Genomic DNA, 25,896 nt, shown 5'->3' with positions numbered 1-25,896 from the left:
CCACGGGAACAGTGGGTTAACTGCCTTGCTCGGGGGCAGAATGACAGATTTGTACCTTCTCAGCTTCGGGGATTTGATTCAGCAACCTTTTGGGGATGTTAGGGGGCAAATTGTTGATGACCTGTGGCTCGTAACTCCAATAACGGATAATTTCCTTGGATTTCGCGTACTGTAGAAGAAACACGATTTCCTTGACTGCTGACAAATGTAACTCAGGACGAATCATCGAATGTTTTGAAATGCTATGTGAAATGTGATTACGCTTTATGTTTATGATGAATTGTGTGTTGAAAGGTGCGTTTTGGTGTAGGCTCTGTATTAAAGTGTGTAAATAAGGATTTATCTTCATGTCTTGCAGGTGATTCTAATGCTGACCAAGCTGTTTGACTTCAACCTGAACAGTGTCACGGAGAGCTCGTTGTGGAGGTAAGCACATCATGCTTTGTCATTGCAAGTCTTCTGTGTACATTTCTGTGTGAAGTCTTCAGTGTGACTGCCTGTTATACCGTATTTTTAGCAGCAACAAGGTTGTGATTCATGTTGTGTCTCCTTTTGTATACCACATTATAAATACATAAGTGCATCACCAATAAGAGGTTGACAAATCAAAGGCTTACACAAAATCACCTTGAATATTTAAACGGTGCAACTTGCCCTCTCCTCATTGAGGAGACTTTTCGCCAGAAAAACGTGCACCTGTCGCCAGAACCTTCCAGCCAACCGACCAGATGTTTAATTCAGCCCAAAGCAAACAGGCATTAGTGTGAATGTGAGTCACAGCTACTCACAGACAGCCAATGTGTTCTCCAGTGTAGTCCAAGTGCACTTACTTTGACTGGCCTTGAGTGCAGTTCAAGCGAGTCTCGCTGCACTTTCAGCTCAAGGGGCTTCTCCACATGACTGAAAACTGAATTCAAACATAATCCACTCCCTTGGCTATAGTTGTAATATCTTGTGTTTGTAGATCTACAGGTTGCGTTCTTGCTACCTTGAGATTCGGTGCCCGATTAGGTTATTTGTGACTCAGAAGTACAGTGGGGCAAAAAAGTATTTAGTCAGCCACCAATTGTGCAAGTTCTCCCACTTAAAAAGATGAGAGGCCTGCAATTTTCATCATAGGTACACTTCAACTATGACAGGCAAAGTGAGAAAAAAAATCCAGAAAATCCCATTGTAGGATTATTTATGAATTTATTTGCAAATTATGGTGGAAAATAAGTATTTGGTCAATAACAAAAGTTTATCTCAATAATTTGTTATATACACTTTGTTGGCAATGACAGAGGTCAAATGTTTTCTGTAAGTCTTCACAAGGTTTTCACACACTTTTGCTGGTATTTTGGCCCATTCTTCCATGCAGATCTGCTCTAGAGTGGCAAAGGGCATGTCTGTCTTGTCATACTGTTAACCTGTTGACTACAATCAGTTGTAACAGGACTAAAATGTTAATGTTAAAAGAAATCACTTTAATATACAATGGTCTATGTTTGGCAATGTGTTGTTGCATATTTCTAAAGTGGTGTCATAAGGTGAACGCACCAATTTGTAAGTCGCTCTGGATAAGAGCGTCTGCTAAATGACTTAAATGTAATGTGATGGGGCTGTTGCTGGGCAACACAAACTTTCAACTCCCTCCAAAGACTTTCTATGGGGTTGAGATCTGGAGACTGGCTAGGCCACTCCAGGACCTTGAAATGCTTCTTACGAAGCCACTCCTTCGTTGCCCGGGCAGTATGTTTGGGATCATTGTCATGCTGAAAGACCCAGCCACGTTTCATCTTCAATGCCCTTGCTGATGGAAGGAGGTTTTCACTCAAAATCTCACGATACATGGCCCCATTCATTCTTTCCTTTACACGGATCAGTCGACCTGGTCCCTTTGCAGAAAAATAGCCCCAAAGCATGATGTTTCCACCCCCATGCTTCACAGTAGGTATGGTGTTCTTTGGATGCAACTCAGCATTCTTTGTCCTCCAAACACGACGAGTTGAGTTTTTACCAAAAAGTTATATTTTGGTTTCATCTGACCATATGACATTCTCCCAATCTTCTTCTGGATCATCCAAATGCTCTCTAGCAAACTTCAGACGGGCCTTGACATGTACAGGCTTAAGCAGGGGAACACGTCTGGTGTGTTACTTATGGTAGGCTTTGTTACTTTGGTCCCAGCTCTCTGCGGGTCATTCACTAGGTCCCCCCGAGTTGTTCTGGGATTTTTGCTCACCGTTCTTGTGATCATTTTGACCCCACGGGGTGGGATCTTGCGTGGAGCCCCAGATCGAGGGAGATTATCAGTGGTCTTGTATGTCTTCCATTTCCTAATAATTGCTCCCACAGTTGATTTCTTCAAACCAAGCTGCTTACCTATTGCAGATTCAGTCTTCCCAGCCTGGTGCAGTTCTACAATTTTGTTTCTGGTGTCCTTTGACAGCTCTTTGGTCTTGGCCATAGTGGAGTTTGGAGTGTGACTGTTTGAGGTTGTGGACACGTGTCTTTTATACTGATAACAACTTCAAACAGGTGCCATTAATACAGGTAACGAGTGGAGGACAGAGGAGCCTCATTTTCCACCATAATTTGCAAATATATTCATTAAAAATCCTACAATGTGATTTTCTGGATTTATTTCCTAATTTTGTCTGTCATAGTTGAAGTGTACCTATGATGAAAATTACAGGCCTCTCATCTTTTTAAGTGGGAGAACTTGCACAATTGGTGGCTGACTAAATACTTTTTTGCCCCACTGTATGTTTGAGACTTGGCTGAAAATAGAAAGTGTTTGACTGTCCGTTGTAAACTCCGCAGTTAGAGGATTTGAGTTGTTCTTCTATCGACTCCTTTCCACCGGAACACGTCTTATGACGTCTCACCTTATTTTACCCCAGGCTTTCGCTAAAAGAGGGACAAATTTAAATGCTCTTATGTGTTCCACTTGGCGTTCATTAAGTTGATAGACTGCGGTTTTGGCATTTAAGAGACTATGTAACAGTAGGCCTGTCAAATCTTTACAAATCCCAGCGGTGCGGGTCTGCTGGAACGTTGCGGCCCTCATATGAGAAAGAGGAAAACAGAAAATGGACCTCAGGACTTTCCAGTGATTTCAGCGGCCTTGTCCACAACCGATCCGTGGGTCCACCCCAAGGCCTATCTCCCAACCACAGCAGTGGGAAATGTAGCGTTATATGGCTGTCTCCACTGAAGTCCTAACCACTAGCCTTTAGTAGCTTAAGTCGTGGATGGCTCAAACGTGAACGGGCGTGACACCTCATTACCCTGTTAATGGTGTGTCTAACATTGACTGTTCCCTCACTTCATGAGGGGGAGAGACGGAGACGCTGGTAGTTTTGAGAATGGAAGACAGCCATCAAACCTGGGGCAGAAATGGGAGGGGGGTACAAGCCCAACCTGCTGCTCTCAAAGCGGAGTGGTGAGAGAGAAATGCTATCTGGAGTGCGCCGAGGCATTCATGAATTAATTTGGAATACTCAGCAAAGCTGCCATCCGTTGGACGGTTCAAGCTGTTTATTGTTTACTTTGCACCCCGCTAATGCGATTAGCGACCTCTAGCTAACCATCTCCAGATACCCCCCGCTCATTGATTAATCAAACTCCAATAGGGAAGACAACAGGGCTTTGGGCTGCTGCTGTCATAGTACAGTAGCTATATATATATGGGGGAAGTCTAATTGGGCGTGCACTGGGGGTACTCTAAGTCTCCTCCCAAAATAAAGTTGTTGTTGTCCTTGAAAAGAACCCAACAAGGCAGTATCACGTTAGTCCGGTATGAATAGAGCTTGAAATTGAACCCTCAACTAAAACAACTAGGGATATGATGATGTGAGCAGTAGCTAGGTTTATGATGTGAGGGGGGGTGGCCGATTTTGTATTAGTTTCATTGGTTCATGTCGAGAGTTGATGCACCACTAAAAGTATGTCATTGGGCCTTAAATCACAGCAGCCGTATGATGGGAGTTCTATGAAGAGCAGATCAATAGCCAGATGATGTCATTGTCCTGTGGTCCAAAGTGTCGATGGATCCACCCGTTGATAGATGCTACCGCCGGTATTCAGGAGTTCGCCCTTATTGAATCGACATGGAAACCATCCCATAATAAATCTGAAAAGGGGAAGATGAAAGTCACCAGGCTGGTGTCACGGGGCTGGGCTATTTGTGTTTGTTCTTTGTCAACTTCACTACAAAAAAATTATGACTTCAAAGTTGTAACGCTTCCATTTCAATTGAGTTTCCAAAATCAGGATTTAACATTTCTATAAGCACAGGATGAATGAAAACCCTCTATCGAAGTCAGTGATTGCATTGTTTGTAGTAGTAACAAGCGTTGAAGGGTGATGCATGCATGGTGTATTTTTGAAGCTTTGCCTGCTTTGCATGTCTGTGTGTGTGTTGATGTGTGTGTTTTTAGCTGAACATGAAATAGCTCCTTGATTGAGCCTCGCTTCTATATGAATAAAATGATCCTGGCAGGGGAGATAAGTTGTTCAAACTTCGAGACGTTCTGGAATGTCACATCCCAGACAGAACACAAATTTCACATTAGCACTCTGACCATCGCTTAAATATTTCAGCACAATCCCCTTTCATCCACTGTTAGCTTTGACTCAACTGTTGGGATCCATATTGGGTTAGTAGTTTTATGCTGACAGATATGGTGATACTTTGAAACAACAGAGTTGTGCTACCTAGACACGACCTCCAAAAAACTTCACACATTATTTTTGCCTTTTCATTATTCTTTTCAAAATCCACTCAAACATTGCTGTTACTTCCTTTAAAACAGGAAGCTTTGTGTGAATGACAATGCAGGAGGCCACGTGAAAACTTTGCATAAAACTAGTCTAACTCATGGTTCAAATGGCTTCATCTTTGACCAGCTATAGAACAGTCCACTTGAGACTATGCAGCCAGTCTTTCAGCTTTACGTGAAGTTTTGCACTTTGTTGTGCCTTTTTTCTCCTAACAGTTTGGACTGAAGGAGTGAATGACATGATTTGACTTCAAATCTTTTCCTGGACCATAACAGAGAAACTTTTCCAGAAAAATTGCTATTGTTCCTGGTGATGCTGTTTTGAATTCTGTGCTGTTTTTAAAAGAAGAGCTGGACATTGGTCAGATAGTTGGAGACATACACCCTGGCTAGGTTATGGTTGTTTAGATTACAAGGGATGAGTGTGTTGTCGTAGAACAGCGAACCACAAGGAGGTGGGACATAATTGTGCATGCTTTTTTAAAATCCAACTAAACATTCTCCAGGGGATTTTTAATTACAACAAGAGATTCATCAAGTCTTCATCAAACACTCTGATTAAATTCCAGGTCAACCGACTACGGAACCACTTACCAGAAGCTCAATGAGAAAGTGGGGGCGAAAACAATCCTCAGCTACTTATACGTCAGTCCCAACAACAAGAGAAAGGTAAGGTGCATTTATGTGTTTTAAGTTGTGTTGTTATTTTGTCTTATCTCATAGTTAACATTCTAGTTTTCCATCTGCTTTCTAAATGTCTCTCTGTGTGGGGTTGTTTCTTACACTGTAAATGCTGACAAATGTCCTAACTCATATAAAACAGCCCACTTGACTCAAATTCGAACGATCTATCAGTATTACTTCTAAGTAATTTTGTAGTAGAAAAAGTTGATCTACTCATTGCAGTGCAGGTGGATACACTTACGAAGGCACGTCAATGGACTTGCAATGCTGATGTCAACTGCCAATATAAAACAAACATACATTTTTGAAGTTAGTACTGCCATGTCTGTTTGGTGCCTCTGTCATCTTCAACAATATCCGGCACATCCATTGAGCCATGCTAATCTCCACCCAGAGAGTTAGCAGTGATCTTCTAAGAAAATACTTCCAATCGTTAATATTTATACCGACCCTATAAATTCTCTCTTTCCGGAACTAATGAATTATAGACCAGACCAAAAAAAAGGAAGGAAGAAGAAGGATTTAATCAATTCTAGTGTTTTGATCAAAGGATAGACAAGCTCTTCATATTTGCGACCGTTAGCTCACCCCCCCTCCCCCCTCCAACCCCTGCACCCCCAACCCCATCCAACCCCTTCTCCCACAACCCTCAAGAGGAGCCATCCTGACAATTCGCATCATTACTTCCATCTCCCTTCATCCTTCCGTTCTCACATTCCTCCCTTTTTAACAAGACTCTAATCGGAACAGGTCATTTTTCTCCTGGTCAATTCTTGTCTAATAATGAAGATGAAATGCGCCCCCTAACCTCCACCTCTCCTCACCCCCGTGTACAGTCCAATGAGAAAGCTTCGGTCATAGACCAGGAAAGAGGTGTCACGTTAATGGTGAGAGGGCAGGAAAAACAGCAGTGAGCTTTATAATTTCTGTGGACTGTCATGTGGAATGCTAGCCTGTTTTGTTTGGAACATGAACACTTTGTATTAACAAGAGGAAGCCTAGATAATCGTGCAAAATAAAAAAAAACATCAAAGACCAGGAAAAACTGGTTAAGATGTAACAGATGTTGATAGTAGACATACAGGGAATACAGAATAGTGAGCATTACCATTTCCTTTTAAATATAGTGTGGACTGTTAGCCTGTGGAATAGTGTGGACTGTTAGCATGTGGAATAGTGTGGACTGTTAGCCTGTGGAATAGTGTGGACTGTTAGCCTGTGGAATAGTGTGGACTGCTAGCCTGTGGAATAGTGTGGACTGTTAGCCTGTGGAATAGTGTGGGCTGTTAGCCTGTGGAACGTTAGCCTGTGGAATAGTGTGGACTGTTAGCCTGTGGAATAGTGTGGACTGTTAGCCTGTGGAATAGTGTGGGCTGTTAGCCTGTGGAACGTTAGCCTGTGGAATAGTGTGGACTGTTAGCCTGTGGAATAGTGTGGACTGTTAGCCTGTGGAATAGTGTGGACTGCTAGCCTGTGGAATAGTGTGGACTGTTAGCCTGTGGAATAGTGTGGACTGCTAGCCTGTGGAATAGTGTGGACTGCTAGCCTGTGGAATAGTGTGGACTGTTAGCCTGTGGAATAGTGTGGACTGTTAGCCTGTGGAACGTTAGCCTGTGGAATAGTGTGGACTGCTAGCCTGTGGAATAGTGTGGACTGCCTGTGGAATAGTGTGGACTGTTAGCCTGTGGAATAGTGTGGACTGGCCTGTGGAATAGTGTGGACTGTTAGCCTGTGGAATAGTGTGGACTGTTGTGGAATAGTGTGGACTGTTAGCCTGTGGAATAGTGTGGACTGTTAGCCTGTGGAATAGTGTGGACTGCTAGCCTGTGGAATAGTGTGGACTGCTAGCCTGTGGAATAGTGTGGACTGTTAGCCTGTGGAATAGTGTGGACTGCTAGCCTGTGGAATAGTGTGGACTGTTAGCCTGTGGAATAGTGTGGACTGTTAGCCTGTGGAATAGTGTGGACTGTTAGCCTGTGGAATAGTGTGGACTGCTAGCCTGTGGAATAGTGTGGACTGTTAGCCTGTGGAATAGTGTGGACTGCTAGCCTGTGGAATAGTGTACTGCTAGCCTGTGGAATAGTGTGGACTGTTAGCCTGTGGAATAGTGTGGACTGCTAGCCTGTGGAATAGTGTGGACTGTTAGCCTGTGGAATAGTGTGGACTGTTAGCCTGTGGAATAGTGTGGACTGTTAGCCTGTGGAATAGTGTGGACTGCTAGCCTGTGGAATAGTGTGGACTGTTAGCCTGTGGAATAGTGTGGACTGCTAGCCTGTGGAATAGTGTGGACTGTTAGCCTGTGGAATAGTGTGGACTGCTAGCCTGTGGAATAGTGTGGACTGTTAGCCTGTGGAACGTTAGCCTGTGGAATAGTGTGGACTGTTAGCCTGTGGAATAGTGTGGACTGCTAGCCTGTGGAATAGTGTGGACTGTTAGCCTGTGGAATAGTGTGGACTGTTAGCCTGTGGAATAGTGTGGACTGTTAGCCTGTGGAATAGTGTGGACTGTGGGAATAGTGTGGACTGTTAGCCTGTGGAATAGTGTGGACTGTTAGCCTGTGGAATAGTGTGGACTGTTAGCCTGTGGAATAGTGTGGACTGTTAGCCTGTGGAATAGTGTGGACTGTTAGCCTGTGGAATAGTGTGGACTGTTAGCCTGTGGAATAGTGTGGGCTGTTAGCCTGTGGAATAGTGTGGACTGTTAGCCTGTGGAATAGTGTGGACTGTTAGCCTGTGGAATAGTGTGGACTGTTAGCCTGTGGAATAGTGTGGACTGTTAGCCTGTGGAATAGTGTGGACTGTTAATGTGGAATAGTGTGGACTGTTAGCCTGTGGAATAGTGTGGACTGTTAGCCTGTGGAATAGTGTGGACTGTTAGCCTGTGGAATAGTGTGGACTGTTAGCCTGTGGAATAGTGTGGACTGTTAGCCTGTGGAATAGTGTGGACTGTTAGCCTGTGGAATAGTGTGGACTGTTAGCCTGTGGAATAGTGTGGCTAGCCTGTGGAATAGTGTGGACTGTTAGCCTGTGGAATAGTGTGGACTGTTAGCCTGTGGAATAGTGTGGACTGTTAGCCTGTGGAATAGTGTGGACTGTAGCCTGTGGAATAGTGTGGACTGTTAGCCTGTGGAATAGTGTGGACTGTTAGCCTGTGGAATAGTGTGGACTGTTAGCCTGTGGAATAGTGTGGACTGTTAGCCTGTGGAATAGTGTGGACTGTTAGCCTGTGGAATAGTGTGGACTGTTAGCCTGTGGAATAGTGTGGACTGTTAGCCTGTGGAATAGTGTGGACTGTTAGCCTGTGGAATAGTGTGGACTGTTAGCCTGTGGAATAGTGTGGACTGTTAGCCTGTGGAATAGTGTGGACTGTTAGCCTGTGGAATAGTGTGGACTGTTAGCCTGTGGAATAGTGTGGACTGTTAGCCTGTGGAATAGTGTGGACTGTTAGCCTGTGGAATAGTGTGGACTGTTAGCCTGTGGAATAATAGTGTGGACTGTTAGCCTGTGGAATAGTGTGGACTGTTAGCCTGTGGAATAGTGTGGACTGCTAGCCTGTGGAATAGCTGTTAGCCTGTGGAATAGTGTGGACTGTGTAGCCTGTGGAATAGTGTGGACTGTTAGCCTGTGGAATAGTGTGGACCTGTGGAATAGTGTGGACTGTTAGCCTGTGGAATAGTGTGGACTGCTAGCCTGTGGAATAGTGTGGACTGTTAGCCTGTGGAATAGTGTGGACTGTTAGCCTGTGGAATAGTGTGGACTGTTAGCCTGTGTGGAATAGTGTGGACTGTTAGCCTGTGGAATAGTGTGGACTGCTAGCCTGTGGAATAGTGTGGACTGTTAGCCTGTGGAATAGTGTGGACTGTTAGCCCTGTGGAATAGTGTGGACTGTTAGCCTGTGGAATAGTGTGGACTGTTAGCCTGTGGAATTAGCCTGTGGAATAGTGTGGACTGTTAGCCTGTGGAATAGTGTGGACTGTTAGCCTGTGGAATAGTGTGGGCTTAGTGTGGAATAGTGTGGACTGTTAGCCTGTGGAATAGTGTGGACTGTTAGCCTGTGGAATAGTGTGGACTGCTAGCCTGTGGAATAGTGTGGACTGCTAGCCTGTGGAATAGTGTGGACTGTTAGCCTGTGGAATAGTGTGGACTGTTAGCCTGTGGAATAGTGTGGACTGTTAGCCTGTGGAATAGTGTGGACTGTTAGCCTGTGGAATAGTGTGGACTTCTAGCCTGTGGAATAGTGTGGACTGTTAGCCTGTGGAATAGTGTGGACTGTTAGCCTGTGGAATAGTGTGACTGTTAGCCTGTGGAATAGTGTGGACTGTTAGCCTGTGGAATAGTGTGGACTGTTAGCCTGTGGAATAGTGTGGACTGTTAGCCTGTGGAATAGTGTGGACTGTTAGCCTGTGGAATAGTGTGGACTGTTAGCCTGTGGAATAATGTGGACTGTTAGCCTGTGGAATAGTGTGGACTGCTAGCCTGTGGAATAGTGTGGACTGTTAGCCTGTGGAATAGTGTGGACTGTTAGCCTGTGGAATAGTGTGGACTGCTAGCCTGTGGAATAGTGTGGACTGCTAGCCTGTGGAACGTTAGCCTGTGGAATAGTGTGGACTGCTAGCCTGTGGAATAGTGTGGACTGTTAGCCTGTGGAACGTTAGCCTGTGGAATAGTGTGGACTGTTAGCCTGTGGAATAGTGTGGACTGTTAGCCTGTGGAATAGTGTGGACTGCTAGCCTGTGGAATAGTGTGGACTGCTAGCCTGTGGAATAGTGTGGACTGTTAGCCTGTGGAATAGTGTGGACTGTTAGCCTGTGGAACGTTAGCCTGTGGAATAGTGTGGACTGTTAGCCTGTGGAATAGTGTGGGCTGTTAGCCTGTGGAATAGTGTGGGCTGTTAGCCTGTGGAATAGTGTGGACTGTTAGCCTGTGGAATAGTGTGGGCTGATAGCCTGTGGAATAGTGTGGGCTGTTAGCCTGTGGAACGTTAGCCTGTGGAATAGTGTGGACTGTTAGCCTGTGGAATAGTGTGGACTGTTAGCCTGTGGAATAGTGTGGACTGCTAGCCTGTGGAATAGTGTGGACTGCTAGCCTGTGGAATAGTGTGGACTGTTAGCCTGTGGAATAGTGTGGACTGTTAGCCTGTGGAATAGTGTGGACTGTTAGCCTGTGGAATAGTGTGGACTGTTAGCCTGTGGAATAGTGTGGACTGTTAGCCTGTGGAATAGTGTGGACTGTTAGCCTGTGGAATAGTGTGGACTGTTAGCCTGTGGAATAGTGTGGACTGTTAGCCTGTGGAATAGTGTGGGCTGTTAGCCTGTGGAACGTTAGCCTGTGGAATAGTGTGGACTGTTAGCTTGTGGAATAGTGTGGACTGTTAGCCTGTGGAATAGTGTGGACTGTTAGCCTGTGGAATAGTGTGGACTGCTAGCCTGTGGAACGTTAGCCTGTGGAATAGTGTGGACTGTTAGCCCGTGGAATAGTGTGGACTGTTAACCTGTGGAATAGTGTGGACTGTTAGCCTGTGGAAAAGTGTGGACTGTTAGCCTGTAGAAAAGTGTGGACTGTTAGCCTGTGGAATAGTGTGGACTGTTAGCCTGTGGAACGTTAGCCTGTGGAATAGTGTGGACTGTTAGCTTGTGGAATAGTGTGGACTGTTAGCCTGTGGAATAGTGTGGACTGCTAGCCTGTGGAGTAGTGTGGACTGCTAGCCTGTGGAGTAGTGTGGACTGCTAGCCTGTGGAACGTTAGCCTGTGGAATAGTGTGGACTGTTAGCCCGTGGAATAGTGTGGACTGTTAACCTGTGGAATAGTGTGGACTGTTAGCCTGTGGAATAGTGTGGACTGCTAGCCTTTGGAATAGTGTGGACTGCTAGCCTGTGGAATAGTGTGGACTGTTAGCCTGTGGAATAGTGTGGACTGTTAGCCTGTGGAATAGTGTGGACTGTTAGCCTGTGGAATAGTGTGGACTGTTAGCCTGTGGAATAGTGTGGACTGTTAGCCTGTGGAATAGTGTGGACTGTTAGCCTGTGGAATAGTGTGGACTGTTAGCCTGTGGAATAGTGTGGACTGTTAGCCTGTGGAATAGTGTGGGCTGTTACTGTTAGCCTGTGGAATAGTGTGGACTGTTAGCTTGTGGAATAGTGTGGACTGTTAGCCTGTGGAATAGTGTGGACTGCTAGCCTGTGGAGTAGTGTGGACTGCTAGCCTGTGGAACGTTAGCCTGTGGAATAGTGTGGACTGTTAGCCCGTGGAATAGTGTGGACTGTTAGCCTGTGGAAAAGTGTGGACTGTTAGCCTGTAGAAAAGTGTGGACTGTTAGCCTGTGGAATAGTGTGGACTGTTAGCCTGTGGAACGTTAGCCTGTGGAATAGTGTGGACTGTTAGCTTGTGGAATAGTGTGGACTGTTAGCCTGTGGAATAGTGTGGACTGCTAGCCTGTGGAGTAGTGTGGACTGCTAGCCTGTGGAGTAGTGTGGACTGCTAGCCTGTGGAACGTTAGCCTGTGGAATAGTGTGGACTGTTAGCCCGTGGAATAGTGTGGACTGTTAACCTGTGGAATAGTGTGGACTGTTAGCCTGTGGAAAAGTGTGGACTGTTAGCCTGTAGAAAAGTGTGGACTGTTAGCCTGTGGAATAGTGTGGACTGTTAGCCTGTGGAACATTAGCCTGCGCTGTTTTGAAAAGTTTTACTGACGAAGTGGAAGGTATAGGCCTTGATGTTGCTACAAAATAAAAACGAACAAACTACTAAGGGTCAAAAAGCCTGTTTACAAAGACCTTACTTGGCCATACCTAGTAATTCAACCCGTCTCTGCAGCAAACAGTCTAGCTTGTACACTGACTGTACAAAACAGTAGGAAGACCTTTTGTAATATTGGTTTGCCCTCAAGACAGACTCTATTCGTTGCGGCAATGGACTCTACAAGGTGTTGAAAGTGTTCAAAAAGGATGTTCATAATGTTTTGTACACTCAGTGTATGTCGCTCTAAACAAAACACAGCTAGTGGGTTTCTAAAATGGCAACAGCATAGTACTGCAGAGCCACCCCTTTAACACAGAACTCTAGTGATATGACGTGTTAAAATGAGTAACTGGGTGCTAATGACACACACACAGACACACAGAGAAAGAGAGAGCCTGTTGGATCCAGGTTACCTTTGTTATCATCACTCTGGCTAGCTGTCACCCACACTGTTGGGGTAAGTCAACCTTCTGTTGCTGCAGGGAATGGAGAAGTGGAAGAGGGATGCATTGGGTCACTGGTGTACAAGGACCAGTGGAGACCAGTCAGAAACAATGGACCATTATTTTATCATTGAGAACACTGCATGCATTCTGACTCATTCTGAGTATGAGAACGCTTATAAGGGAAACGCTTGCGAATAACGGTGCTATCAGTAGTTTCTAGTTTTATTACTTGTATGTATGGGATACGCATGGTATACCATCGGCCAACAAACCACTTACTGGCAGGTTCCTTCTGGACAGTGCAACCACAATAAAAACAATAAAAGATAATAGAAACATGAAGTTAATGGTTCAGTAGAATAGAATAAGCATTTTAGCATAAGTATAATACAGGAAGGCACAATTTATAGTCCAATATTAACACGTTTTTTTTTTTTGGGGGGGGGGGGGCAGTGTATAAATTGAGCTGTATAAATAGTCTTGTAGCAGCCGTTGTGATGTGTATATGTCTGTGTGGGTGAGTGCATGTGTGCTAAGGTGCAGAGAATCAGAGCAGTCCAGTTGAAGAGTAACCACAAGCAAATAGTGGATGAACAGGTTTTAATACAGAGAAATGTGTAAGAAATAACGCGTAATGACGGTAAATATCGAGAACCCATCTGACATACTTGCAGATCATTATCTTGTATAAATGTTTGGTAGGGCGGCTAATGCTTCCAGAAAATGAAAGGAATTTGAGGGGAGGCTGGCTGAGCGACGGACAGATTCAGACAAAAACCTCTGGTTCTTTCTCGGAAGCAGATTTTTTGCTGCTGTTGTTGGAAGTAATAGCTGTGTTTTCTGTGAAAATTGCAGAACAAGCTCCATTTTGGTGGCCTCCGGTACATTCTAATGTAGAATAGTTGAATGACTTCTCCTCGCATTTTTGTAAAATGTGTTGTTGTTGAAAGATATTTCTTTACAGTAATATGACTGAAAATGATTGAAATGTGGTGTTAGTCGTTTTGGACATTGTCTAGGCCTTGTCCTGATCACAACTATTTTCTAAGTAGGAAAACCTTTTTAACATTAAACCAATCTTGAGATTCAGGTCACATTTACAGTCTTACTTTAACAGGTATGAATGAAGCAGGTGTTAAACATGGGCTTTGCTAAACAGAAAGCAGCAGTTGTCTATTAACTTTAAATCAGTAGGCCTATATCAATATCTTTAATACTAGTATCAATATCTTTAATACTAGCGTATAAGTATCATGTACATGAACTTTTGTAACCTTCAATCTGTATCATATTTTGGACCAGAATGAGGTGCTCTCTCCACTTCTTCTTATTGTTCCGGTAGTGAGAATTCGACATCTTCATTGAATGCTTTCATAATTTATCTGCAGATAATCGACTAAAAAGCAGGAGTAGCCTACCAGAATGCAAATTAGGGAGCCAAAACCAGTCTCTTACCGATTCGGTTCCGTTCACCTAGCAGATCCATTGAAAAAAAAAAAAATAGATGTCAGTTCACGAACAACCCATCACTAGGCTACACTGACGAGCCACTTTACGGTCACTGGCAAGTTTTTTTCATGGACTTCGAATCCTAGGAAAAAAACAAACTCTTTTGGTTTACATGTCCCGATGCAATACCATGGACATAACTACATTGTATGATTTATGAATAGCAAACGGAAATAGGAGATTGACTTTATTCAGTCATTTCACACCTTTTGTAAACTAGTCAACGCTTACTGTTCAGTAATCAATCAAAGCACAGTAAATATGCGCCCCCGACTCCGTGGCTGTGTAGGCCGATAAAACATGCGAAAGACTGACCGGCGTCTGTCCTATCGATAGATGACTAGAAGATGCATATCATTCCTTTTAGTGGCAGAAGGCTATATGGACTTCTCTGACTACCTAATTGAAACTTTTAAATGAAAAAATGGCTAGGTAATTTATGAAGTGGAAAAAGTGAGTGTTACAATGAGTGTTATCGGCTATTTAGCCGACGGCCGGCGCTTATGGAAAATACTGAAGAATGCTTTTTCTCATGAACATATTGACTAAAGCAGCAGTCATCGGCACAAATGTTTCAGGCGAAGGCCTTAATTATTTATGTGTGTGTGTGTGTTGTGCTCCAAAACAATGACAGCCTCTGTCCAGATCAGACAGCATCAACAGGCAGGTGGGTGGAATATGAATTTGCTTCAGATGAGATCTCTCCCACTACAGAGTTCAAATACTTCCATTCATTGCCACTCTTTTTGGAACAAGCACACATTTATAAGTGCAAATTCATATTTAATGTCCTCGAACTGTCCTCAAAGTAGTAAAGGCAAACTCTTTAGAAATGTTCCCATCACTTCTCAAAGAAGTGCAAATGAGGGTACGTACAGATGTAGGATCTTCATTTGATCACTCATTTGTTGCTGAGAATTTTCCTGCACGGCAGGAAATGCAAACTTCTAGGTTAATCCATGTTTAAAAAGGCTTCTAAAATGAGTAATTTCCACTTTAAAATGCCAGACTTGATTTGCCCTAACAAAAAATGTATCGACCCCCACAAAAAATGCCCATTCATTATAATCCACATAATCCACATTTCATGTTGATGCAGGATTATTTTCCTGCTGTAGCACACTGGTTCAAATCTTTAAGTGTCTATTGGCGTACCAATGCGTCAATCTAAGTAACATAATAAAAAAATCCCCATTAAAATCTGTCAGCTGGAGACATTGGCTGCATCTCAATCCACCACATCCGCTTATGTCGGCCTTCTGCATCTGCGGTGGAAGGTGACCGAGCTACAGCAGGAATTTGTCAGACCACGAAACATCCCGAAAATCGGTCTTCTCACAAAAACGTCTGTTGCCTCCAAACAGTTTGGCCAAAAACCTCTGGAAAGGGGAGAATCTCACAAACACGATGATGTTCTTTGTTTTTCTCTACAACCCCCACAAGTGTCACAGGACTCATCTGAAGGTAACCCATGTAATTGAGTGGAGGTAGCTTTGTGCCAAATACATAAGGTGTATGTGTCCAAAAAAAGTCTAATATTTCCTGCGCTTTCTTATATTACCTAGATATAGGACAGACACTTTGAAGCCTTTTTCCTTATGATTTATTTTTGGACTATGTTTTTTGGACATTTATGAATGTTTTTCTATGGGCTATAGTAGTAAACACAATTCAATATTTTAACCCCCAAAAAATGTTAAATCAAATAGCTAAATGGTCCATCATATGAGCATCTTTAAACAATTCCATTTGTCATTTGTAACCTCGTACATCAGTAAAATGATTAAAAAGCAGGTCCACACCCATCACTTAGTCTTACTTTCAGCCTTGACTGTAAGATAACACGCCAAGGTTACAACACATGTAATATGAATGCTAAACACAGTATGCAAGGATATCATTAACTGCAAACATCTGTCTTAATAGCTATAGTGGATGATTAGCTAGCTGCAACACATGGTGTGATACCTTCTGTATGCAGGATACATCCCTAAAACAGGAACACTCCAAAAGTAAAACAGGGATGTGGAACTGCCATGGGACCCAACTGGCTCTAGCATGATAGTTTAGCGTGCTAGCACGGCGCAATTTACTTGTTCCTCACCATCCTTCCTTCAGCTGGTGGAGGTAAACAATAGCACGGGAGTGGTTCCTCATCTCACTGTTCTTTATGGGAGTCGATACAGGCGTGTTTCTGAGTCGAGGCGAGTTAGCCGTGCTCTGGATGAAGGGAGTAGATGTGCATGTGGTGGTAAACGTGATGGAAGCGAACAACCTAACGCTGGGAAAAAAATATAGAACATATGTCAGCCCTAAGGCACAATCTACAAATGAGAGCGAGGCAAGAACACTAAGGCCCATGAGCAGGCTTAGAGAGGCAGCGAAAGAAAGAGGGAGAGAGGGAGAAGCCAATGGAGAGAGAGAGAGAGAGAACCCCTTGGAGTGCTTCCACAATCTCAAACAGATCGCATGACGCCACGTGTGATTATTCTTACATTCCCTTCTGATTTAATTAATGTTCCACGTATCGTGATTGTTTGTGACAAAGCAAAATCAAGGGTGTGGCAAAATGGCATGCTTCCTTGCCCTTCAAGTAGACCTACATCAAACTTTGTTGCGTGCCTTTCCTTGTATGACCTCATTATGTGATGCAGTGTAGAGGGTCTGCACTCCAAAAAATATCATTTACATCTTTTTTTTAATTCTAGAGGCAACGCAAACACTATTATCATTAATATGCTTAATATTATGCATCAATCCCCGATTAGATGTGCTTGTTGTACACAACACTCCACCAAGTCTTCCAATTTGTTTGTGTGTGTGTGTGTTGGGTGGTAGGGGCTAGGATGGGAGTCATAAAGCCCCAATTACCGTCAGTGTGAAGATGCAATGTTAGTGTTGGTGAGGTCTGGGCTGGAGTGCAGTGGAAATGTCAAGGAGATAGTCAATTAGTCTAGACTTCAAATGCCTGGGCTCAAGAGACAGTACTTGTGTTTAATAAGGAGAGTTCAAAGTGTTGCAGCTCCTGGTTGGTTGGTGGACTCCATCAGGGGAGGGAAAGAAAGAGAAGACCTCATTATGTAGTCCAGAATAGAGCGCTGTAATAGTGCATGCAAAAGACAAGACAAAGTTAAGGGAGTGATCAAATACGGGTGAAATGAAGAGGTGAACTAATGACAGGTAATAATGATACGGTCTCTCTGTCTGAATAGAAATCCAAAAAGATGATCCATGCACCATTTGCCGCAGTGTGTTCTCACTTGTTCAATGTCCCTCTTTCTCTTCCTCCCGCTTGGCCCCTATTTCTCTTTGGTGAGACCTTTGCCCGAGCATCCCAAGTCTCCCGGCTGACATTTTTATTACCCTCTTATGAAGACTTCACTTCTTTTCCCATGCCAGACCTTGTCCCGGCTTGATTGCCCTTCTTGCCCATAGGCTCAATTAGGCATCTACTCTGTCTCCCATCCAAAGCAAGACCTGGATTGTGTTCAAATGGACAAAAGCTGTCTGAAACCGAGGAAGAGACTACCTGGACCTGTCCACTAAGAAACGCTCATTTTAGTTTTCCTTTGTAAAACATTTTAAAACCTGCCCTAAATGAACATAGCCCTGTAGTTAAACCCATTCAATCGCTTTCTATTGCTGACATGTTCTCCATAAGTAGGTTATGCCCTGGGTTCAAAGCAGCAACCGCTAAATAGCGCCTTAGGTAGATCTTTAGTAAGCGCAAGTACAGTACGTTGTATTAGCAGATGAAGATGAGTGAAGTCCATTAGGCAGAAATGATCTCTCCAAGGCATTGCAGGGCTTTTCATTAACAATGTATTATCTTTCCTAGCTCTTAGTGAGTGTGTTAGACTGAGATTTTTTACAAAGGAAAGAGGCCATTTTTATTAATCCCAGATAGGCATACAAAGGAAATGAATCAATTCTGTCAGTAATTAAAATGCACCGTGGACAATTAACTCAGTTGTAATAGCATTATTAAGATACATTCTTAAGACATTAATATAGAATGTCCATGTGAATATTGGAACATTTACTCACAGTAGATAGATGTACATTCTGATTTACTGTAGTTCAAGAGCAGTATGTCTTATAAGATTTACGTAATATGATCTTGCTGCCTTTTCTCCTGCCAAGGTGGATGGTTTCAATTCATGATTTTCCCCATGGAAAAACCCGTAAACTTCCTATCCATCAAACTCTAACTTATTTGCTGGGGAGGTTTCTTCTGTTTTTGGACACATTTTGGAATCGCCCTAACAAAAATATAAATTGGACTATCTGACCAGCTGATGCAGAACTCTGTCCAGTGGCCAAATTGTTAAGTTTAAAACAGAGGTAGTTGTTATTTTAAAACTCTGGGGGGTCTTCGAAAAATAGATGTTTTTTTATTTTATGAATATCGCTAGCAACAACAGAATAAACACATTTAAAATGACATACCTACAGTAGAAAATTGGATATCGCCTTATTTCTAATGATCTCAACTTTATTTCTCAACTGCTCATATTGAGCAAGTTACACTCATTGGAGCTAATTACACTCACTGGAGTATCTGACATAGGCTTTGAAAAAGCCAGTGCACCAAGTGCCACTGGCTGCTGGTAAGCTTTCTTAACTCGGACATACAGTTTTACCAACACATGGCTAACCTTTATTTAACCAGCTGAACAGCTGCTCTTAGCCACTGGCGTAGCGGAAACCCACGCTGGGGGGCACAAGCTCTGGGGGCTGATAAGCTCGTCAACTCACACCTACGTCTAAATTTAATGTTTTTAATAATAAATTGTTTTGACAGTAACCCTCATTTTTTTAAATTTTCACATCTAGCAAGCAAAGTGTTTGTCTAATCTACACGGCAGGGTAGCCTAGTGGTTAGAGCGTTGGACTAGTGACCGGAAGGTTGCAAGTTCAAACCCCCGAGCTGACAAGGTACAAATCTGTCGTTCTGCCCCTGAACAGGCAGTTAACCCACTGTTCCTAGGCCGTCATTGAAAATAAGAATTTGTTCTTAACTGACTTGCCTGGTTAAATAAAGGTAAAAAATAAATTTAAAAAAGTCAGACAATATAGTTGTCATGTGTCTAATTAGCCTATTTCTCAGCAGCGTCGGCGGCATCCCGCCTCGGACTCCTCACCTTATTGGCTATCAATAGTTCAAAAAAGTTAGGTGAATCAGGTCGGACTCGGATGGAGAGTGAGTGCATTGTTCAAGATGGATGAACAAAAGGCAAGACTAAGTGGTGCACAAAAACGCAGCGAAACGAAACACCAGGTGGAAGCTAGTATGTTATGCAGCAGCCTGCCAGTCCAGACTGACACCTCACTGCCCGGGCCCTGCTATGAGAGTGGCCTCACTCACACACTTCTTGCGAATAGTGACCGTTCCTCTAGTGAGAGTATCGAGCCTCCTCCTCTCCCAGGAAACCAACCTGACAGATACTGCCAGAGACCCCCCCCCCCCCCCCCTTCTGTGAACATTGGTAAGCCTACAAGTGATGAGACGGATAGCCTAGTAGGCCAGACTGCATTGTCTGCATAATGAAACAATCCCTAGTAAGCTATTGCTTTGATCATTGGCATTAATAGACTGGTTTTACGCAGCACGAACGTGTTCTACCCAAGCTGCGCGAGAGCGTGTGGATGGCCAAGGTAGGCTATAGGTCTACAGTACAGTTGTATCCTATTAAAAACATAAATTGGTTACTGATTAGTATGTTGTGGCATAGAACATGCATTTTACAAACCGCAATGTTAGAATGTCCTACTTTAATTACTGAGCAATTAAATGCATAATTGCAACCAGTCAGCATTCTAAATAGCAGCATTGCAACACTGTAGGCCTATAGCTTAGTGAAACATAAATATTAGGCTTAACATGAGAAAAGGACGACCCCCCCCCACAAAAACATGTATCCGGTAAAGCAAAGCTATAGGCTACTACAAGCACTAGCACCAATCTGATAGCCTATCGATAGGCAGACACACAGACGTAGCAATTTCAGAACCACCAATTTCAGAACCACCGACAGCGATCGGAAGTCTATACTGAGGGGCTGACGCAGTACTTTGCTGGGGACCAGAGAAACTGCGCAACACCAGTGCTCTTAGCCAAAATGTGTTTGGAGTTAAACTTCCTCTTCCAAGTATAATGTGGGGAAGTCAAAATATAGAAAAACTATACCAAATATATGAATTCTAAAATGTTAGTTGCTTCTCCTTGCCATTATCATTCACCTGATAAGACGAGACATGTGAAAGAAAAACGTTTTTGCTAACGTATGATGGTGGTCGCTGGTTTGCCTGGGAGGGAGGGGGGTCCCTTGGCAAGAAAAGGTTGAAGTCCCTTGGTCTAGTTAGGTTGGGTGTTCTGTAATTTTGACTTGGGCCACTAGATGGTGGCTGATTCATGGCTTCTACACTACTCTGCTGCTCTTCAGATGTCTCTACTGGGCTAAAAAGACAGTCAAGACTGACCTTTTTGTCTGAGGAGTTCACTTACTGGTCACCGATGACATGAGCGAACAAGCAACTCCTATTGTTTTCCATTCAACAACAAACGCACCTGCTGCTGGTTTACAGGAAGTAACGTCTGCCAGGTTGCCCATTCAAACTCTCATAATCATGTCTGGGTAGTCAAACTAGTAGCAACATGTCAGCCTAAAAGTGGGTGTCTGTTGTTAGGAGCTACACTGTTAGTGAATTCTACTTTCCCTCTACTCCTCCATGAATTTCCTTGAAATCTTGCCATTTAAACTTCCTATAGTGCAGACAGAGTATATTTGTCGCTTGGGCACCAACTGTGTTACGCTTGAATTTAGAGAGATGCTTCACAATCCAATTACTGTGACTGGGGTGAAATGGAAAATATGGGCATAATTTCATTAATATTCTATCACTGAGTATTTACTGCTGCACGGCTATTAACTCACTGTGTTATTCATCGCACACTTCTTAAATGTCTTGCAGTTGGTGGCTGCTTCATTATCCTTTGGTCATTTTGAACCTCTTTGGCCTCATAAACTAAATACATGCACACACACATACGTATACACACACTGGAGCGTACACACACACACACACACACACACACACACACACACACACACACACACACACACACACACACACACACACACACACACACACACAATGGTAGCAATTCCAGGCATGCCCTCTCTTTTCCCCGTGCTCCATCAGGGGAAAGTGTGAAGTGTAGAAATGAACAAAATGCCAGCGTTTTGTGTGGATTACAGAGCATGGAACTCTGGAGAAAGTTTCAGTCAGCATGATTCCTTTAGTTTTTCTCCTTTTATTTATTAAACTCCGGTAAAGCAAGAAGTGTAGGACTTAATTTGGCGGCATAACATTACGCAACATCTGGATATGCATTCTCAGAGTTGTTTTGACCGGTGTGAGATGGTTTCTTGAAATTACCCTCGGAAACGTTGATTGAGTCAACATGTCCCGTCTGTCATTTCCTGTCTAAACATGACACTGTAATGTCATGTCGTGTGATGAGGATGTTGACCTTTCCATGCAGTTTTCAATATGAATCTGTTAAATTACAAGGTGAAGCTCCAAGATGGCGTATCTAAAGATACAGCTATGTCTAAACAAACAGTCATGTAATGTTGCATGATGAGGATGTTGTTGACATTTTTACAGTTTTTTATAGAAATGTGTCAAATGACAAGGTGAAGCTCTGTCATAACATAAGTCTAAAGGCTTGAAGCTGAGCGTATATTATCTATGTTAAAGTGAAGATGAGTTTTTAGATAAAAATGTAACAGCTGAATGCTTGGCAACGGTCATTGCCCTGTTTTCCGCTCATGGTTAATGTCATCTTATGAAGCGGAATATAGTATTCAACACAACTCCTACAGGATTCATTCCCTCGCTGCCACATCTGTCTAACTCTTCCCCTCATTTCTCTCTCATCTGAAGGTTATAAGTGGAACTAATCGGATACACGACCACATCCCCGAGAAGCTCACCAGAATCTTCCTAACCCATTTTCACGTCGCACTAGGATATATCGATTTCCATATTCTAGCAACAAATTATTGAAATAAGTCGTCATGTGAGTGTTCCCGAATTCATGAAACCGCTTATAATCCCCCCTTCACAATAGCAGCATTTGCCTACATAAGCTAGGCTGTATCGCAATAGGGTGTTGTTTCCATATTTATAGGAGCAGACAAAGTTTAATTAGTGCCCAGAGTTAAAACACTGTCTCTTACAAAGTGTTACATTTACATTACATTTAAGTCATTTAGCAGACGCTCTTATAATTGTGAATGGAATGTAAAAAATAAACTGTGTTGGGTGCGGCATTTTGATATTTGATTGGATTGGTCAGCATGTGGATCACGTATGGTGCTACGCTAGCTCACTGTGATTGATGAACTTGTGTTTGGGGTCGGCCCACTATAGCTACCATTACCATGCATAGTTTGACAAATGACTTAGTCTCGGCCGCGCCTGCTCAAGCTTGCTAGGTTATATAGCCAATGGTCCCTGCTGGAAGTGTGTTAGACGTTTTACCTCATGCCCCATTCCCAAATCCACCCCTATTGATGGTAATCAGGGAAACTTGGGAGATTTGTCAAATGGGGAAACCTGTTAAAATCACCTTGGGTTGTTCGTTGAAGGTTGTGTCTCCCTACTCTGTTAGAAAAAAGGCTATCCTCTATAACCCAGTCAGCATGGTTCCATAGCGGTGTGATCTCTGCATGACTGATGTCATTAATGACAATTTGCTAGCGTAATGTGAACAGTGGTTTTGCTGGGGTTGGTGAACTATAGAAATATGGTGGTGTGAGGAGACTCCTAGACTCCTAGACTCCCAGACATCGACGGTTTGACTGTTCCACAAGGTCTCGACACTGAAACTGTGGAGGTTTATAGAGTCGTTGTCTGACACTGAAATTGTGGGCACTACTGGGATGGATGAGTTGGGATAATAAGTGCCAATCAGTTCATGGTTTTATTAACATAGTGACTCGAGAAACACACACACACACACACACACTCTCTCTACTTCCTTCCCACTGTGCTACTGATAAGGTGTTATGTAAGCGTTCAGGATGACTGATTCAATTACATTTGCTGCTGATTATATATTTTGATATATGTGTTTTTTTCTCACTTGGCACAATCACAGGAGAAAAAAATTGTGAACCTCCAAGAAAAGAACAAAGCTTGTGGGAAATTAGAGCTTTCAAAGCCTGACTGAACAGACAGCAGGAGAGAAATCTGAATGCGTTACCCATACACACTCGCTACAAGATAGGCAAAGGTTGTGTTAAAAGACTGTCTGTACAACAATAATTAGGATCTAGCAAAGCGGAACACAGGTTTACAAATGAGATATCTAACAAGCAGGAGATGACAGTGTGTCTAAAGACGCCAATTTAGAACCACAAATTACTGACATTTATATCTGTTATTAAATGTAGACTTTATAATCAAATCATATAATCTAATAATAAGATCAATTTTTTTCAGTCAAATTCAAACTCTCAAGCTGCCCATCACGTGGATTCAGTGGCGGTTGGTGACGTTTAAGATGAGGGAGGATGAGCATGGCCTTATTTCTGTTACCAGCTCAATGTAGGTTTAGGTTACTAAATGATACTATAATTTTCCCTATTCCCGTCACGAGGTTGCTACAATCTAACCTATGAAAAGTTTACAACTTGGTTGCAAAGGTCGAGAGAGACATTTGAGTAATCAAGGTGATAGACAGTGACACATTCAATACTTTGCACACTCTTGGCTGCATCGAGCTGATCTAGGGTGTAATCATTAGTCCAACAGTTTCAAACGAGTTTTTATTGGACAAATTCAGGTATGTTTATCCCTGTTTCATTACATTTGCTTCTGTTTAAGACATGTTTTTCAACATAATTGGCGGAATGTATACACCCTAATCCCACGTAAACACAGTTCACTTTCATAGCAGCCACATACAAACAGCATGATTATTTTGCTCAATGTATAATTCCTTCTCACATCTACACGCTCTCCTCCGCTCACATTTTCCCTTCACTTGTGGACTTCAGTACACAACACATCAGCTGTCTGTGACCAGGTGAAAAAAACTTTCCAAGCTAAACCTTCATATCATCATAACCGCAACACACAGCCTACATCATTGTCACCATATTAGCTAAGGTCATAGTCAACATGGTTACTAGAACTAACACGTTAGTAAACCTGCTACAATCATGCAGTACAGGCAGCAAGCAGTTTAGCAGTTACAATGATGGGCCCTGGTAGCAATACATTTGTCATGTTCTGACCATAGTTCTTTTGTGTTTTCTTTGTTTTAGTGTTGGTCAGGACGTGAGCTGAGTGGGCATTCTATGTTGTGTGTCTAGTTTTCCCATTTCTATGTTTGGCCTGATATGGTTCTCAATCAGAGGCAGGTGTTAGTCATTGTCTCTGATTGGGAACCATATTTAGGTAGCCTGTTTTGTGTTGGGTTTTGTGGGTTGTTGTCTTTGTGTCTATGCACCAGATAGGACTGTTTTGGTTTTTCACGTGTTGTTTTGGTATTTCGTAGTGTTCATGTTTATGGTGTTGAACTCTGACCACGCTGCGCTTTGGACCGATCCTTCGTCCACAGAAGAAAACCTTTAGAGAACCACCCACCACAAAAGGACCAAATGGCGTGGTAATGGGCAGCAGCAGCGATGTCAGTCTGCCAGAGCCGCTAGTCTGCCAGGAGCTGCCAGAGCCGCCAGTCTGCCAGGATCCAGCCAGAGCCGCCAGTCTGCCAGGATCCAGCCAGAGCCGCCAGTCTGCCAGGATCCAGCCAGAGCCGCCAGTCTGCCAGGATCCAGCCAGAGCCGCCAGTCTGCCAGGATCCAGCCAGAGCCGCCAGTCCAGCCAGCCAGAGCCGCCAGTCTGCCAGGATCCAGCCAGAGCCGCCAGTCTGCCAGGATCCAGCCAGAGCCGCCAGTCTGCCAGGATCCAGCCAGAGCCGCCAGTCTGCCAGGATCCAACCAGAGCCGCCAGTCTGCCAGGATCCAGCCAGAGCCGCCAGTCTGCCAGGATCCAGCCAGAGCCGCCAGTCTGCCAGGATCCAGCCAGAGCCGCCAGTCTGCCAGGATCCAGCCAGAGCCGCCAGTCTGCCAGGATCCGCCAGAGCCGCCATTCAGCCAAGATCCGCCAGAGCCGCCATTCAGCCAGGATCCGCCAGAGCCGCCTTTCAGCCAGGAGCCGCCATTCAGCCAGGATCCGCCAGAGCCGCCATTCAGCCAGGATCCGCCAGAGCCGCCATTCAGCCAGGATCCGCCAGAGCCGCCATTCAGCCAGGATCCACCAGTCTGCCAGAGCCGCCAGTCTGCCAGGATCCAGCCAGAGCCGCCAGGATCCGCCAGAGCCGCCATTCAGCCAGGATCCGCCAGAGCCGCCATTCAGCCAAGATCCGCCAGAGCCGCCATTCAGCCAGGATCCGCCAGAGCCGCCTTTCAGCCAGGAGCCGCCAGAGCCGCCAGGATCCGCCAGAGCCGCCATTCAGCCAGGATCCGCCAGAGCCGCCAGTCTGCCAGGATCCAGCCAGAGCCGCCAGTCTGCCAGGATCCAGCCAGAGCCGCCAGTCTGCCAGGATCCAGCCAGAGCCGCCAGTCTGCCAGGATCCAGCCAGAGCCGCCAGTCTGCCAGGATCCAGCCAGAGCCGCCAGTCTGCCAGGATCCAGCCAGAGCCGCCAGTCTGCCAGGATCCAGCCAGAGCCGCCA

The 25,896-nt window shown here is 44.1% G+C and overlaps 1 pseudogene; it reads left to right on the top strand.

Moving 5' to 3' along the window:
* The window catches only part of LOC115142430 (VPS10 domain-containing receptor SorCS1-like), a 163,861-nt pseudogene that overhangs the window by 74,442 nt on the left and 63,523 nt on the right, over positions 1-25,896 (top strand).

This window comes from Oncorhynchus nerka, linkage group LG15 (genome assembly GCF_034236695.1).
Source record: "Oncorhynchus nerka isolate Pitt River linkage group LG15, Oner_Uvic_2.0, whole genome shotgun sequence".
Classification (NCBI taxonomy): domain Eukaryota; kingdom Metazoa; phylum Chordata; class Actinopteri; order Salmoniformes; family Salmonidae; genus Oncorhynchus; species Oncorhynchus nerka.
This window is presented reverse-complemented; position numbering and strand designations above follow the sequence as displayed.